This window comes from Haematobia irritans, chromosome 4 (genome assembly GCF_050003625.1).
Source record: "Haematobia irritans isolate KBUSLIRL chromosome 4, ASM5000362v1, whole genome shotgun sequence".
NCBI classification, from domain to species: domain Eukaryota; kingdom Metazoa; phylum Arthropoda; class Insecta; order Diptera; family Muscidae; genus Haematobia; species Haematobia irritans.
Genome location: NC_134400.1, coordinates 14,754,016 through 14,770,287, shown reverse-complemented (window position 1 = coordinate 14,770,287; position 16,272 = coordinate 14,754,016). Strand labels below are relative to the sequence as shown.

At 24.0% G+C, this 16,272-nt stretch overlaps 1 protein-coding gene across 9 annotated transcripts in view; it reads left to right on the top strand.

Moving 5' to 3' along the window:
* IRSp53 (Insulin receptor substrate 53 kDa) overlaps positions 1–16,272 on the top strand; it is a 109,030-nt gene that overhangs the window by 5,051 nt on the left and 87,707 nt on the right. The gene's annotated exons all lie outside the window — the stretch shown is intronic.

Genomic DNA, 16,272 nt, shown 5'->3' with positions numbered 1-16,272 from the left:
ATAGGTCAGAGAAGACGAAAGATATGCTCAAAATTGTAAGTGTACTTCCAAAAATTAAAAAAAAAGTTCAAAAGTTTGTATCTCGAAAACCAGTCGACAGAAAATTTTTTAAAACTCATTTTCGTGTTTAGTAGGTCAAAATCATCAATCAATTATGCTAGAACCAATTCACAAAACAACTGTTGGCTAGTGTAATTAATTTGCCCCTAATTGTTGTCTATCAGTTAAATTACGCGTGAAAGCAGTTCGAAAAGGTTTGAATCTTCCAGAATCACCCACACTCAAAAAAAGCTTACTTGACTTCAAAGATTTTGATATTCTCTTAAGGATTTGGGTATTGATTCTGGGCCAAAGATGTTGCTCAATTTCAAAAACATCTTTAAAGATTCAAAGGTTTTGCCTATTTTTGAAGCTTTTCTATTTTTAATTCAAATGTTCAATATCTCAGTTAATTTAAACATTATTTTTGTTAATTATTGTTTTCAATTAAAATATCCCTATTTTAAAGCAATTTGTTTTTAAAATTGTATAAATTGCAAGTTTCATTTTGACAAAATTTTCTATAGAAATAAAAATTTGACAAAATATTCTATAGAAATAACATTTTGACAAATTTTCGCTACGAAAATAAAATTTTGACAGAATTTTTCTATAGAAATAAAATTTTGACAGAATTTTTCTAAAGAAATAAAATTTTGACAAAATTTTCTATAGAAATAAAATTTTGACATCATTTTGTAAAGAAACAAACAATTTTTGGCAAATTTTTTTATGGAAATAAAATTTTGACAAAATTTTCTATAGAAATAAAAATTTGACTAAATTTTCTATAGAAATAACATTTTGACAAATTTTTGCTATGGAAATAAAATTTTGACAACATTTTCTATAGAAATAAAATTTTAACAACATTTTGTATAGAAAAAATATTTTTTGGCAAATTTTTTATGGAAACAAAATTTTGACTAAATTTTCTATAGAAACAAAAAATTTGACAAAATCTATATCTATAGAATCTATAGAAATAAAACCTTGAAAAAATTTTCTATAGAAAAAAAAATTATAAAGTTTTCTATAGTAATACAATTTTAGCAAAATTCACTATAGAAATGCAATTTTGACAAAAAAATCACATTCATAATTTGAGCTCACAATATTAGTTTATTTATATATTTAGAGTACTATTATTTTAATAGTAATTGTTTTGTTTTCGAATGAGAAAAAATCCAATATTAAATTCCTTAAAAATTGCATAGACTACTTACCACAAGTATAAGGAGGGGGCAAAACTATAACAACACGCCTTTAAAACTTAAGTTTCAAGTAAAATAACAGAGAAAAACGAGAACAACAAACCAAAAGCCATAAACATTGGACTAAAGCAATTTGCTTTTGTTAGAAATACATGATATAGTACTGGTTATGGAATACCTCCTCTAACCCGCAGTTCTCTTTATTCTCTACATTTTATATAGATGCAAGTTGCTGTGTATTAATTGCAAATCTAAGCTATGAGCTTTTTAGAGATCGATTCGTCAAGCATGTCGATAGCAGAGATGATGATGTTGAGGTAAAATGGTCCAATTGTAATGTACGATATTTGATTCCGGTATGGACCATCTTTGGTACATTTTGTGGGGATAGAAAAGAACAGCACACTGAACAAAACTCACAAAGGAGAAAAAACTAAATTTTATTTCTATAGAAAATTTTGTCAAAATTTTATTTCTATAGAAAATTTTGTCAAAATTTTATTTCTATAGAAATTTTCTTAACATTTTATTTCTATAGAAAATGTTGTCAAAATTATATTTCTATATAAAATTTTGTCAAAAATTTATTTCTATAGAAAATTTTGTCAAAATTTTATTTCTATAGAAAATTTTGTCAAAATTTTATTTCTATAGAAAATTTTGTCAAAATTTTATTTCTATAGAAAAATTTCTCAAAATTTTATTTCTATAGAAAATTTTGTGAAAATTTTATTTCTATAGAAAAATTTCTCAAAATTTTATTTCTATAAAAATTTTGTCAAAATTTTATTTCTATAGAAAATTTTGTCAAAATTTTATTTCTATAGAAAATTTTGTCAAAATTTTATTTCTATAGAATTTTGTCAAAATTTTATTTCTATAGAAAATTTTGTCAAAATTTTATTTCTATAGATATTTTCTTAACATTTTATTTCTATAGAAATTTTCTTAACATTTTATTTCTATAGAAAATGTTGTCAAAATTATATTTCATTTCTATAGAAATTTTAACATTTATTTCTATAGAAATTTTCTTAACATTTTATTTCTATAGAAAATGTTGTCAAAATTATATTTCTATATAAAATTTTGTCAAAAATTTATGTCTATAGAAAATTTTGTCAAAATTTTATTTCTATACAAAATTTTGTCAAAAACGAAGTTTAGTGTACGGTGAATTGCGAAACAAACATCAGCATAAGAACTCAAGTTAGTTATTTTTCGATAAAATATATTTTCAATAACAATTGTGATTTTTGTGAACATTAAATGTAATTTAATTTTGGTATTTTATGTAGATACAAAATCCCAGAAGATGGTTAGTGGCACTAACCGAAATATTGGAAATAAATATTAAAACAAATCAATAATCGATTGTTTCTATGACCTCAAGCCGAACAAAATTAATAATCAGAATAAAAATTTATGTCTATAGAAAATTTTGTCAAAATTTTATTTCTATAAAAAATTTTGTCAAAATTTATTTCATAAGAAAAATTTTTCAAAATTGTATTCTAAAGAAAATTTTTTTCAAAGTTTTATTGCTATAGAAAATTTTGTCAACATTTAATGTCTATAGAAAATTTTGTCAAAATTTAATTTCTGTATTAAATTTTGTCCAAATTTTATTTCTATAGAAAATTTTCTTAACATTTTATTTCTATAGAAAATTTTGCCAACATTTTATGTCTATAGAAACTTTTGTCAAAATTTTATTTCTATAGAAAATTTTGTCAAAACCTGTTATTACGTATTTATCAGATCGCCCTTGTATGTATGAGAAATATTTATTTATATCAATGAGTAGATTTTTTTACATCCATTTTGCTTAATAAATTGGCTATCCCGTTTCGTATCCTAAAGTACTTTTCATAGATTATAGCCATCGTGCAGTGGTATTTGAGCTTCGCCCTGGCCATTCTTACTAATTCTTTAAATATTTGCACCATTCTTAATGGTTTGTACAAAGTTCCGATTCCATAATGTCGACTGGTATTGGTATTGCTCAACAAGTGCATATTTGATTTTTGTTAGTTATTAGGTTTGCGTCAACTCCCAGTTTAAAATAAATTCCTCTCCATACACCCTCTCTTATACGATCTGCACATGGAATGAGCTATAACCAATGATTTCTAATTAAACTTAAACAAAAAAAAAAAAAAAAATAAAATAAAAAAAACTCGCTTCCAACTACCTCAGGTGGCAGCTAAATCTATGAAACAAAAAAACCAACCAAACTCATGCCAGCCATGATTTTCTTAGATCTAAAATATTAGAAGCATGAACCTAAAGCGATATTAGTGAAGCTTAAAGATGTGATACTTGGTAGATAGATCACCTGGTGTTAAGAGAGTTTATGTTGGTATTGGTGGTATGTTGGGTAATGATCTCACAGAACTGCATTGAAATGAAAAAGTAAAAAAAAAACACTAACAAATGTTCGGATCTAGCAAGTAAGCAAAGAATAACATACTATAATTTTATTTTAATAAATTAAAAAAAAAATCATTACAATCTGGTATATTAATATCAGTAAAAATTTACTTCCATGCGAATTAGAAATACAAGGACAGACGAATGGATGGACGGACACCAAGGGCTAGATCGACTCAGGAAAATTTTGTCAACATTTTATTTCTATAGCACATTTTGTAAAAATTTTATTTCTATAGAAAATTTTACCAAAATTTTATTTCTATAGAAAATTTTGTCAAAATTTTATTTTAACAGAAAAATTTGTCAAAATTTTATTTCTATAGATAATTTTGTCAAAATTTTATTTCTGTAGAAAATTTTGCCAAAATTTTGCTATATATTAATTATAACACATTGATTTTATTTAAATTCAAATATGATGTACATTAACGTGACATAGCATTCGGATGGGTCGTATTAATCTCCTTTTTAGAATGGCTAATGTACAGTTTGGTGAACGACAGTTCGATTTATGTCACGTTTGAAATTGCATTCCATCTACATAGGAATAGAAATCAGAATATGCGAATGCGCAATTACGATATTTTTAATTTCTATGGAATTCTCAATGCCTGAAGCTATTTTTTGCGCGTAGTTTGTATTGAATAGATAGCATGGTAGTGAGTGAGATGCCAATTCATACGACTACACATAAAGATATCAAAATGAAACATATATACAAGAAAAACTTAGAAGATGTAGTGAATCATAGATCCTGGGTGAATAAGGGTTTTGTTTCGAATTCATACAAAAAAAGGCCTTAATTAAGGCAATGCATATAACATTTTGAAGAGGTTATTGTTTTCCATTTATCCATTGATAATACCACACCAGATTAAATCATGACGGATTAAATCATGACATTTTTGTGTATGAAATTTTTTGTCAAAAATTTATTTCTATAGAAAATTTTGTCAAAATTTTATTTCTATAGAAAATTTTGTCAAAATTTTATTTCTATAGAAAATTTTGTCAAAATTTTATTTCTATAGAAAATTTTGTCAAAATTTTATTTCTATAGAAAATTTTGTCAAAATTTTATTTCTATAGATTTTTGTCAAAATTTTATTTCTATAGAAAATTTTGTCAAAATTCTATTTCTATAGAAAATTTTGTCAAAATTTTATTTCTATAGAAAATTTTGTCAAAATTTTATTTCTATAGAAAATTTTGTCAAAATTTTATTTCTATAGAAAATTTTGTCAAAATTTTATTTCCATAGAAAATTTTGTCAAAATTTTATTTCCATCGAAAATTTTATTTCTACAGAAAATTTTGTCAAAAATTTATTTCCATAGAAAATTTTGCCAAAATTTTATTTCTATAGAAAATTTTGTCAAAATTTTATTTCTATAGAAAATTTTGTCAAAATTTTATTTCTATAGAAAATTTTGTCAAAATTTTATTTCTATAGAAAATTTTGTCAAAATTTTATTTCTATAGAAGATTTTTCCAAAATTTTATTTCTGTAGAAATTTTTGCCAAAATTTTATTTCTATAGATTTTTGTCAAAATTTTATTTCTGTAGAAATTTTTGCCAAAATTTTATTTCTATAGATTTTTGTCAAAATTTTATTTCTATAGAAAATTTTGTCAAAGTTTTATTTCTATAGAAAATTTTGTCAAAATTTTATTTCCATAGAAAATTTTGTCAAAATTTTATTTCTATAGATTTTTGTCAAAATTTTATTTCTATAGAAAATTTTGTCAAAAATTTATTTATATGGAAAATTTTGTCAAAATTTTATTTCTATAGAAAATTTTGTCAAAATTTTATTTCTATAGAAAATTTCGTCAAAATTTTATTTCTATAGAAAATTTTTCCAAAATTTTATTTCTATAGAAAATTTTCTCAACATTTTATTTCTATAGAAAATTTTGTCAAAATTTTATTTCTATAGATTTTTGTCAAAATTTTATTTCTATAGAAAATTTTGTCAAAATTTTATTTCTATAGAAAATTTTGTTAAAATTCTATTTCTATAGAAAATGTTGTCAAAATTTTATTTCTATAGAAAATTTTGTTAAAATTTTATTTGTATAGAAAATTTTATTGAAATTTTATTTCTTAATTTTTCAAAATTTTATTTCTATAGAAAATTTTGTCAAAATTTTATTTCTATAGAAATAAAATTCTATAGATTTTTGTCAAAATTTTATTTCTATAGAAAATTTTGTCAAAATTTTATTTATATGGAAAATTTTGTCAAAATTTTATTTCTATAGAAAATTTTGTCAAAATTTTATTTCTATAGAAAATTTTGTCAAAATTTTATTTCTATAGAAAATTTTGTCAAAATTTTATTTCTATAGAAAATTTTGCCAAAATTTTATTTCTATAGAAAATTTTGTCAAATATTTATTTCTATAGAAAATTTTGTCAAAATTTTATTTCTATAGAAAATTTTGTCAAAATTTTATTTCTATAGAATATTTTGTCAAAATTTTATTTCTGTAGAAATGTTTGCCAAAATTTTATTTCTATAGATTTTTGTCAAAATTTTATTTCTATAGAAAATTTTGTCAAAATTTTATTTCTACAGAAAATTTTGTCAAAATTTTATTTCTATAGAAAATTTTGTCAACATTTTATTTCTATAGAAAATTTTGTCAAAATTTTATTTTTATAGAAAATTTTGTCAAAATTTTATTTCTATAGATTTTTGTCAAAATTTTATTTCTATAGAAAATTTTGTCAAAATTTTATTTATATGGAAAATTTTGTCAAAATTTTATTTCTATAGAAAATTTGGCAAAATTTTATTTCTATAGAAAATTTTGTCAAAATTTTATTTCTATAGAAAATTTTGTCATTTTTTATTTCTATAGAAAATTTTGTCAAAATTTTATTTCTACAGGAAATTTTGTTAAAATTTTATTTGTATAGAAAATTTTATTGAAATTTTATTTCTTAATTTTTCAAAATTTTATTTCTATAGAAATTTTTTTTCAAAAATTTCTAAATTATTTTTATATTTTGATTTTTGGGGTCTATCTAATGAGCTGTCTGCGACAGAAGCCCTATATCGGCCAAAACAGTTTTTGACAGAAGGTTTGGGACCCACAGTTGTCCGGGTGATTATGGAATCCATAATTCGCCACTCGTTCCACCTCATTCAATGAGGCCTAATTCCAAAGGCCTTTTGAATTTATTTATGCAAACCCTTTTTCCATCCCATTTGTTTATACTCACAAAAAACGCGGAGACTTCAAGTACTCCAAAGAATCTAATCTATCTGTAAATATTGAAGCCAGTTTAGTTTCGTGAACATGAATAGTCTTTTCGATTCGTTCCTCTGTACATCATTGAGGTTAAAGCTTAGAATTCTTTGGAACATACATCACATCAGTTGTTTGCATTTGAGTTTGAAAGGCATTTGCCAAGGTCACAATATTGGATGCTGTTGTAGGCTGCCACAAAAAAAAAAAAAAAAACGTAGACATGCAGGCAAATAGACATCAAAATTGATTTGAAGTGATTTATTGGAATGTATTTAGTCGATTCACATGCGATTTTTATTACCACAAAAATATTTATGTTTATACAATGTTTATTTTAAAAATTGAAAACAAGTCATATAATATCTACAAAATATTTTATATAATTATGTATGTTAGTCTACTCTCGGGTAAACTGAAAAATAAAATATCATCTTCAAAACTATCAAATTGGATTTTTTATTGACTTCAAAACAAGTCTCTCGGTGGTTACAAATATCAGTAGAATGAGACGGTAATCGCCACCACGTAGACTCATCTTGTAGGCCTGGAGAAAGCAGTTGAAGCATTAGGGTTTAGTCAAGCGTACGGAGAAGTGAATCTTTGTTTTTTGACTTCAATTAAGAAATTAATTGACGCAATTAAAAACCTTATTTTTATATATAATTTTCTCAAAATTTTATTTTTATCGAAAATTTTGCCAAAAATTTGTTTCTACTCGTATAGAAAATTTTGTCAAAATTTTATTTATGTAGACAATTTTGTTAAAATTTTATTTCTATAGAAAATTTTGTCAAAATTTTATTTCCGTAGAAAATTTTTTTACAATTTGATTTCAATAGAAAATTTTGTCAAAATTTTAGTTTTAAAGAAAATTTTGTCAAAATTTTATTTCTATAGAAATTTTTGTCAAAATTTTATGTCTAAAGAAAATTTTGACAAAATTTTATGTCTAAATAAATTTTGTCAAAATTTTATTTCAATAGACAATTTTGTCAAAATTTTATTTCTATAGAGAATTGTGTTAACATTTTATGTCTATAGAAAATTTTCTCAAAATTTTATTTCTATAGAGAATTTTGTCAAAATTTTATTTCAATAGAAAATTTTATTACCATTTTATTTCTATAGAAACATTTGTCACCACCTTGTTTCTATAGGGAATTTGTCAAAATTGTGGTTGAGGTTGTTAGCTTTTATCTAGGAGCATTTCCTTTTACAATGAAGAGTATCTAAAATTCGACTCGGAGATCATTTTCAACAGTATTTCATTGTTTCCTATTACTGTTAAACCGTAACAAGTTTTGGCCATACCAGCTGCAGGGATGGCCATTACCAATAGATTACAAACGAACGAAGATGTATTTAAGTGAAGGGGCTTACCTACTGTTCGAGTCATGTGCATCCATATATGGATGGATGAATATGCATTTGTCTAGTTTAGGGGCATATGTGCAACATGCCTTAAGACCATCATCAATAGTGGGGGGGTCTAGTAGAGACGGACAGACATGTAACAGTCAGTAGGTATGTGGATGTTTGGCTCCAACATTTTTGTTATTGTTACTATTGATGATGCAAATTGTTTTGAGTGGTTATGGCAAATTTTTAAGTGAAAGTAAAAATTGTGAGTATGTGTATATAAATGAACGAATAACATTATAAACTTTAACAGTGACATTTTGATCCTAAGTGAAATTTGTAATAAAAAAAAAAAACAAAAACCGAGATACGAATCATCAATGGGAGTAAATGTTAACATATTCGCGGTGAACACAGAGGGTTTATGGATTCAAGTTGCTATATTGATAGCCAAGTTTGATCATTTCCATGAAGTCGAGTCCTGTAAAATAGCTTTATAAGTGGTGCCCACATTGTATGGCACTCGGTTTTAGGAAAAAGATCCCTTCTTATAATAAAATATAATTGCGTCTTTCGATATTCATATGGGGATTGGATTCCTATAGAGTTCACAGCATCTGACAAATCTGCTCCCAGAATAAAATTTTTATAAAATTTTCTATAGAAATAAAATATGGAGAAAATTTTCTATAGAAATAAAATTTTGAGAAAATTTTCTATAGAAATAAAATTTTGAGAAAATTTTCTATAGAAAACAAATTTTGACAAAATTTTCTATAGAAATAAAATTTTGATAAAATTTTTTATAGAAATAATATTTTGACAAAATTTTCTATAGAAATAAAATTTTGACAAAATTATCTATAGAAATAAAAATTTGACCAAAATTTCTATAGAAATAAAATTTTGACAAAAATTTCTATAGAAATAAAATGTTGACAAAATTTTCTATAGAAATACAATTTTAAGAAAATTGTCTGTAGAAATAAAATTATGACAAAATTTTCTATAGAAATAAAATGTTGACAAAATTTTCTACGGAAATACAATTTTATATAGAAATAAAATTTTGATAAAAATTTCTATAGAAATACAATTTTGACAAAATTTTCTATAGAAATAAAATGTTGACAAAATTTTCTACGGAAATAAAGTTTTCTATATAAATAAAATTTTGACAAAATTTTTTATAGAAATAAAATTTTGAGACAATTTTCTATAGAAATAAAATTTTGACAAAATTATCTATAGAAATAAAATTTTGACAAAATTTTCTACAGAAATAATATGTTGACAAAATTTTCTATAGAAATAAAATTTTGGAAAAATTTTCTGTAGAAATAAAATTTGCCATTTGTTTTGTTTTGTTATTGTTGGTTTTGTTCTTTAAGCATTGTTGTTGTTTTTTTTATTTCAGCTTAAAACCATACATTGACTAAACTACAAGAGTAGCTTAACCAACAGAGAAAAGAATGTTTGTCAAATTTATTTGGGCAAAGCCCTATAGACTGCAAGATGGTTGGATGGACGCACGTTTCGGAATTACCACATTCCTCATCAGCATCCTCTACTTGCAGCAAAACTATCAACCAATTATCAGAATAAATTCAGGCAGTTTATTAAACCCAACAAAAACCACACTTGAACCCTCCGAAAAAAGGTTTTACATTGATAGCCGGCTTATGCCGAAATAAACTCGAAACAAACATATCTCTTTTCCTATGCCACTGTCAAATCATCGATTTGAATTCACATGGCTGGGTTTATTTTGAGCGTGCCTCCTCTTCTTTTTCCATTTGTTTTGTTTTGTTATTGTTGGTTTTGTTCTTTAAGCATTGTTGTTGTTTTTTTTTATTTCAGCTTAAAACCATACATTGACTAAACTACAAGAGTAGCTTAACCAACAGAGAAAAGAATGTTTGTCAAATTTATTTGGGCAAAGCCCTATAGACTGCAAGATGGTTGGATGGACGCACGTTTCGGAATTACCACATTCCTCATCAGCATCCTCTACTTGCAGCAAAACTATCAACCAATTATCAGAATAAATTCAGGCAGTTTATTAAACCCAACAAAAACCACACTTGAACCCTCCGAAAAAAGGTTTTACATTGATAGCCGGCTTATGCCGAAATAAACTCGAAACAAACATATCTCTTTTCCTATGCCACTGTCAAATCATCGATTTGAATTCACATGGCTGGGTTTATTTTGAGCGTGCCTCCTCTTCTTTTTCCATTTGTTTTGTTTTGTTATTGTTGGTTTTGTTCTTTAAGCATTGTTGTTGTTTTTTTTATTTCAGCTTAAAACCATACATTGACTAAACTACAAGAGTAGCTTTGGACAAAATTTTCTATAGAAATAAAATTTTGGCAAAATTTTCTATAGAAATAAAATTTTGACAAAATTATCTATAGAAATAAAATTTTGACAAAATTATCTATAGAAATAAATTTTTTCTGTAGAAATACAATTTTGTCAAAATTTTCTATAGATATAAAATTTTGTCAAAATTTTCTACGGAAATAAAATTTTCTATAGAAATACAATTTTGACAAAATTTTCTATAGAAATACAATTTTGTCAAAATTTTCTATAGAAATAAAATTTTGACAACATTTTCTACGGAAATAAAATTTTCTATAGAAATATAATTTTGACAAAATTTTCTATAGAAATAAAATTTTCACAATATTTTCTATAGAAATAAAATTTTGACAAAATTTTCTATAGAAATAAAATTTTGGCAAAATTTTCTATAGAAATAAAATTTTGAGACAATTTGCTATAGAAATAAAGTGTTGACAAAATTTTCTATAGAAATAAAATTTTGACAAAAGTATTTATAGAAATAAATTTTTTCTGTAGAAGTACAAATTTGTCAAAATTTTCTATAGAAATAAAATTTGGACAAAATTTTCTATAGAAATATAATGTTTAAAAAAATTTCTATAGAAATAAAATTTTGACAACATTTTCTACAGAAATAAAAATTTGAGAAATTTTTTTTTATAGAAGTCGAAATTTAACAACATTTTCCAGAGAAATAAAATTTTGACAAAATTTTCTATAGAAATAAATTTTTTTCTGTAGAAATACAATTTTGTCAACATTTTCTATAGAAATAAAATTTTGAAACAATTTTCTATAGAAATAAAATTTTGACAAAATTTTCTATAGAAATAAAATTTTGACAAAATTTTCTACGGAAATAAAATGTTGACAAAATTTTCTACGGAAATAAATTTTTGACTAAATTTTCTATAGAAATAAAATTTTGACGAAATTTTCTGTAGAAATAAAATTTTGAAAAAATTTTCTATAGAAATAAAATTTTGACGAAATTTTCTGTAGAAATAAAATTTTGACAAAATTGTCGATAGAAATAAAATTTTGACAACATTTTCTAAGAACTAAAATTTCGACGAAATGTTCAATATAAATAGAATTTCAACAAAATATTTTATAGGAATTTTCTTAAAAATAATAAAAATTTGACAAAATTTTCAATAATAATCAAGTTTTAATGGTATTTTCTATAAATGTAATAAAAATTTGACAAAATTTTCAATAAAAATTAAATTTTGATGGAATTTTTATAAAAGTAGAATTTCGACGAAATAAAATTTTGACAAAATTTTCCATATAAATAAAATTTTGACAAAATTTTCTATAGAAATAAAATTTTGACAAAAATCTATAGAAATAAAATTTTGACAAAATTTTCTATAGAAATAAAATGTTGACAAAATTTTCTATAGAAATAAAATGTTGACAAAATATTCTATAGAAATAAAATTTTGACAAAAATCTATAGAAATGAAATTTAGGCAAACATTTCTACAGAAATAAAATTTTGGAAAAATCTTCTATAGAAATAAAATTTTGACAAAATTTTCTATAGAAATAAAATTTTGACAAAATTTTCTATATATAGAAAATTTTGACAAAATTTTCTATAGAAATAAAATTTTGACAAAATTTTCTATAGAAATAAAATTTTGGCAAAATTTTCTATAGAAATAAAATTTTGAGACAATTTGCTATAGAAATAAAGTGTTGACAAAATTTTCTATAGAAATAAAATTTTGACAAAAGTATTTATAGAAATAAATTTTTTCTGTAGAAGTACAAATTTGTCAAAATTTTCTATAGAAATAAAATTTGGACAAAATTTTCTATAGAAATATAATGTTTAAAAAAATTTCTATAGAAATAAAATTTTACAACATTTTCTACAGAAATAAAAATTTGAGAAATTTTTTTTATAGAAGTCGAAATTTAACAACATTTCCAGAGAAATAAAATTTTGACAAAATTTTCTATAGAAATAAATTTTTTTCTGTAGGAATACAATTTTGTCAACATTTTCTATAGAAATAAAATTTTGAAAAAATTTTCTATAGAAATAAAATGTTGACAAAATTTTCTATAGAAATAAAATTTTGACAAAATTTTCTACGGAAATAAAATGTTGACAAAATTTTCTACGGAAATAAATTTTTGACTAAATTTTCTATAGAAATAAAATTTTGACGAAATTTTCTGTAGAAATAAAATTTTGAAAAAAATTTCTATAGAAATAAAATTTTGACGAAATTTTCTTTAGAAATAAAATTTTGACAAAATTGTCGATAGAAATAAAATTTTGACAACATTTTCTAAGAACTAAAATTTCGACGAAATGTTCAATATAAATAGAATTTCAACAAAATATTCTATAGGAATTTTCTTAAAAATAATAAAAATTTGACAAAATTTTCAATAATAATCAAGTTTTAATGGTATTTTCTATAAATGTAATAAAAATTTGACAAAATTTTCAATAAAAATTAAATTTTGATGGAATTTTTATAAAAGTAGAATTTCGACGAAATTTTCTATAAAAGTTCAATTTCGACAAATATTTCTATAAAAATCAAATTTCGAATTTTTTTAATAAAAAGTAAATTGCAACGAAATTTTGTATAAAAATAAAAAATAAAAAAAAATTGACAAAATTTTCAATAAAAATCCAATTTTGACAGAATTTAAAAGTAAAATTTTGACAAAATTTTCTATATAAAAAATTAATTTCGACTAAATTGAAAGCATTAATTGATCACCATCATAATGGACCCAATACAAAAAATAGTTATTGTGATATGTGATTTTTTTATTGATGTTAGTTAATGTTTTTATTAACTCACAAGTAATAACTATTAACCTAAAAATAAAAGTAAGTTCAATGTACTAATAATTTCTAATAGACAATTTTATTATTTAATTTATTTTTTCTAAACCTAACCCTCTCGCACCAACTGCCTTGAAATCGTTCGTTGACTTTGTGTGAAATGAACAGAAAAATAAAGCAACTGCTCTTTTAACCCACATTTCAAATTTCCAATTCTGCCTCTATGTTAAGCTTATTAACACCGTAATAGACCAAAGCAAAAAAAAAGTAAAAGAAAATTAAAATGTGGACCATTTTATTTGTTGCCAGTTTCTTGCCACTGCTTTTTTTGTTTTTCGTACATATTTTCATTACATTCATTTCGATTTTGTTCACTATTACCCCAGCAATTATTGCAACATGTGTAATTTTCATTCACACAGGTCGGTCCAACCACAAATATGGTGGGGTACAAATATGTTTGTACCCCTCCACAATAGACGATATTACAGAGCTAGTATTGGTTTTGTTAGATCACAGTAGTAGCAATATAACATAGAAGGATTTCAAAAAATTTTAAATAAAAAATTAAATAAAATTAAATTAAAATAAATTGAATTGAATTATAAGATGAAGTGAAAGTAATTTTTAGTTGTTTTCCCCCATCAAGATTAAGAACAATTTCTGTAATATTTTTTTTTTTTCGTTCTACAGCTAAACCACTGTATGCAATTATTTCACGCAATATAATGCAAAGATTTTGTGGTTGTGTGTTAAGATTGTATCTCCATATACAAATGTTCAGAGTTCAGAGACGGCAACCTACACATACATGCTACAAGTCCAATGTGTAACCATGGGATATATTTTCTGCTATGCTAGCCACGCTCTTATCTCTTATTTGAAAAATAGCAAATAAAACCGAAAGTAAAATTTGCTGGTATGGTAAAGTTGTTTGTACTCCAGACACCTAACACATATCTATAGAAATTCTCCATTTATTTTAGCCATTCGTCTGTCCTGAAATGATCCATAATTTAAGTTATGAATTTTCTTGAAAGGTGGATAACCAAATGGACAGCAAGACATCCAATGAAAACTGTAGCACTTGGCATTTTTGTTTTTAATTAAAATGTTGATAGCAATTTTTCGGTAGTTATAAATTTGAGCAATTAGCTCACTTTTCAACCATGAATTTGCGATTGTGTGATGAAGGCCATTATGTATGTATTTTTTGATTGCAATATTTTAGTTATTGCTTTAAACAGTGCTCCCGCCCATAAAAAATGTAATACAATTTTCTTCAGACTAGAGGGTGTTACCATTTATGATGTAGACAAAAAAATTTAATAGAAAATGGGTTTAATTTTAAGAAACCCCAAACAAAATAGGCTCTGTGGCACGTGAAATAAATGCAATTATTGATTGGAAAATAATAACCAAATCATTATTTTAAATTGGTTTTTATTTTTGTGATCTATTTTTCACCTAGAGTACAACAAATAAATACGAAACCTTCATGCAGACAATGAGCGAGTTTATAACATTGAAAAATAAAAACAATAGTTTATTTTGACAAAATTTCATTTCTATAAGAAATTTTGCAAAAATTTCGTTGCTATGGGTAATTTTGACAAAATTTCATTTCTATCAGAAATTTTGTCAACATTTCTTTAGGTTAGGTGGCAGCCCGATGTATCAGGCTCACTTAGACTATTCAGTCCATTGTGATGCCACATTGGTGAACTTCTCTCTTATCACTGAGTGCTGCCCGATTCCATGTTAAGCTCAATGACAAGGGACCTCCTTTTTATAGCCGAGTCCGAACGGCGTTCCACATTGCAGCGAAACCACTTAGAGAAGCTTTGAAACCCTCAGAAATGTCACCAGCATTACTGAGGTGGGATAATCCACCGCTGAAAAACTTTTTGGTGTTCGATCGAAGCAGGAATCGAACCCACGACCTTGTGTATGCAAGGCGGGCATGCTAACCATTGCACCACGGTGGCTTCTTTGTTATAGGAAATTTTTTTAAAATTTCTTTGTCAAAGGAAATTTTGTCAAAATTTCATTTCTATAGGATTTTTTTTTTTCAAAATTTCTTTGCTTTTGTCAAAATTTTCTATAGAAAATTTTGTTAAAATTGTATTTGTATAGGAAATTTTGTCAGAAGTTCATTCCTATAGAATTCTTTGCTATAGGAAATGTTGACTAAATTTTTTCTCTATAGGAAATTTTCTCAAAATTCTATTTCTAAAAGAAATTTTCTCAATATTTCATTTCTATAGGAAATTTTGTCAAAATTTCTTTGTTATGGGAAATTTTGTAGAAATATCTTTTCTAAAGGAAATTTTGTCAAAATTTTATTTTTATAGAAAATTTTGTCAAAATTTTATTTGTATAGGAAATTTTGTCAGAAGTTCATTTCTATAGAAGATTTTGTCAACATTTCTTTGCTATATGAAATTTTGAAAAAAATTCTTTGCTATAGGAAATGTCCAAATTTTTTCTCTATTGGAAATTTTCTCAAAATTCTATTTCTATAAGAAATTTGTTCAAAATTTCAATTTTTTTGTTATGGGAAAAATATAGGAAATTTTCTCAAAATTTCATTTCTATAGGAAATTTTGTCAAAATTTCTTTGTTATGGGAAATGTTGACAAAATAAATTTTGTCAACATTTCTTTGCTGTTGGAAATTTTGTCAAAATTTTTTGCTGTATGAAATTGTATGGAAGTTTCTTTGTTATAGGAAATTTTGTCAAAATTCTTTCCTACAGGAAATTTTGTCAAAAGGTTTTTGCTATAGAAA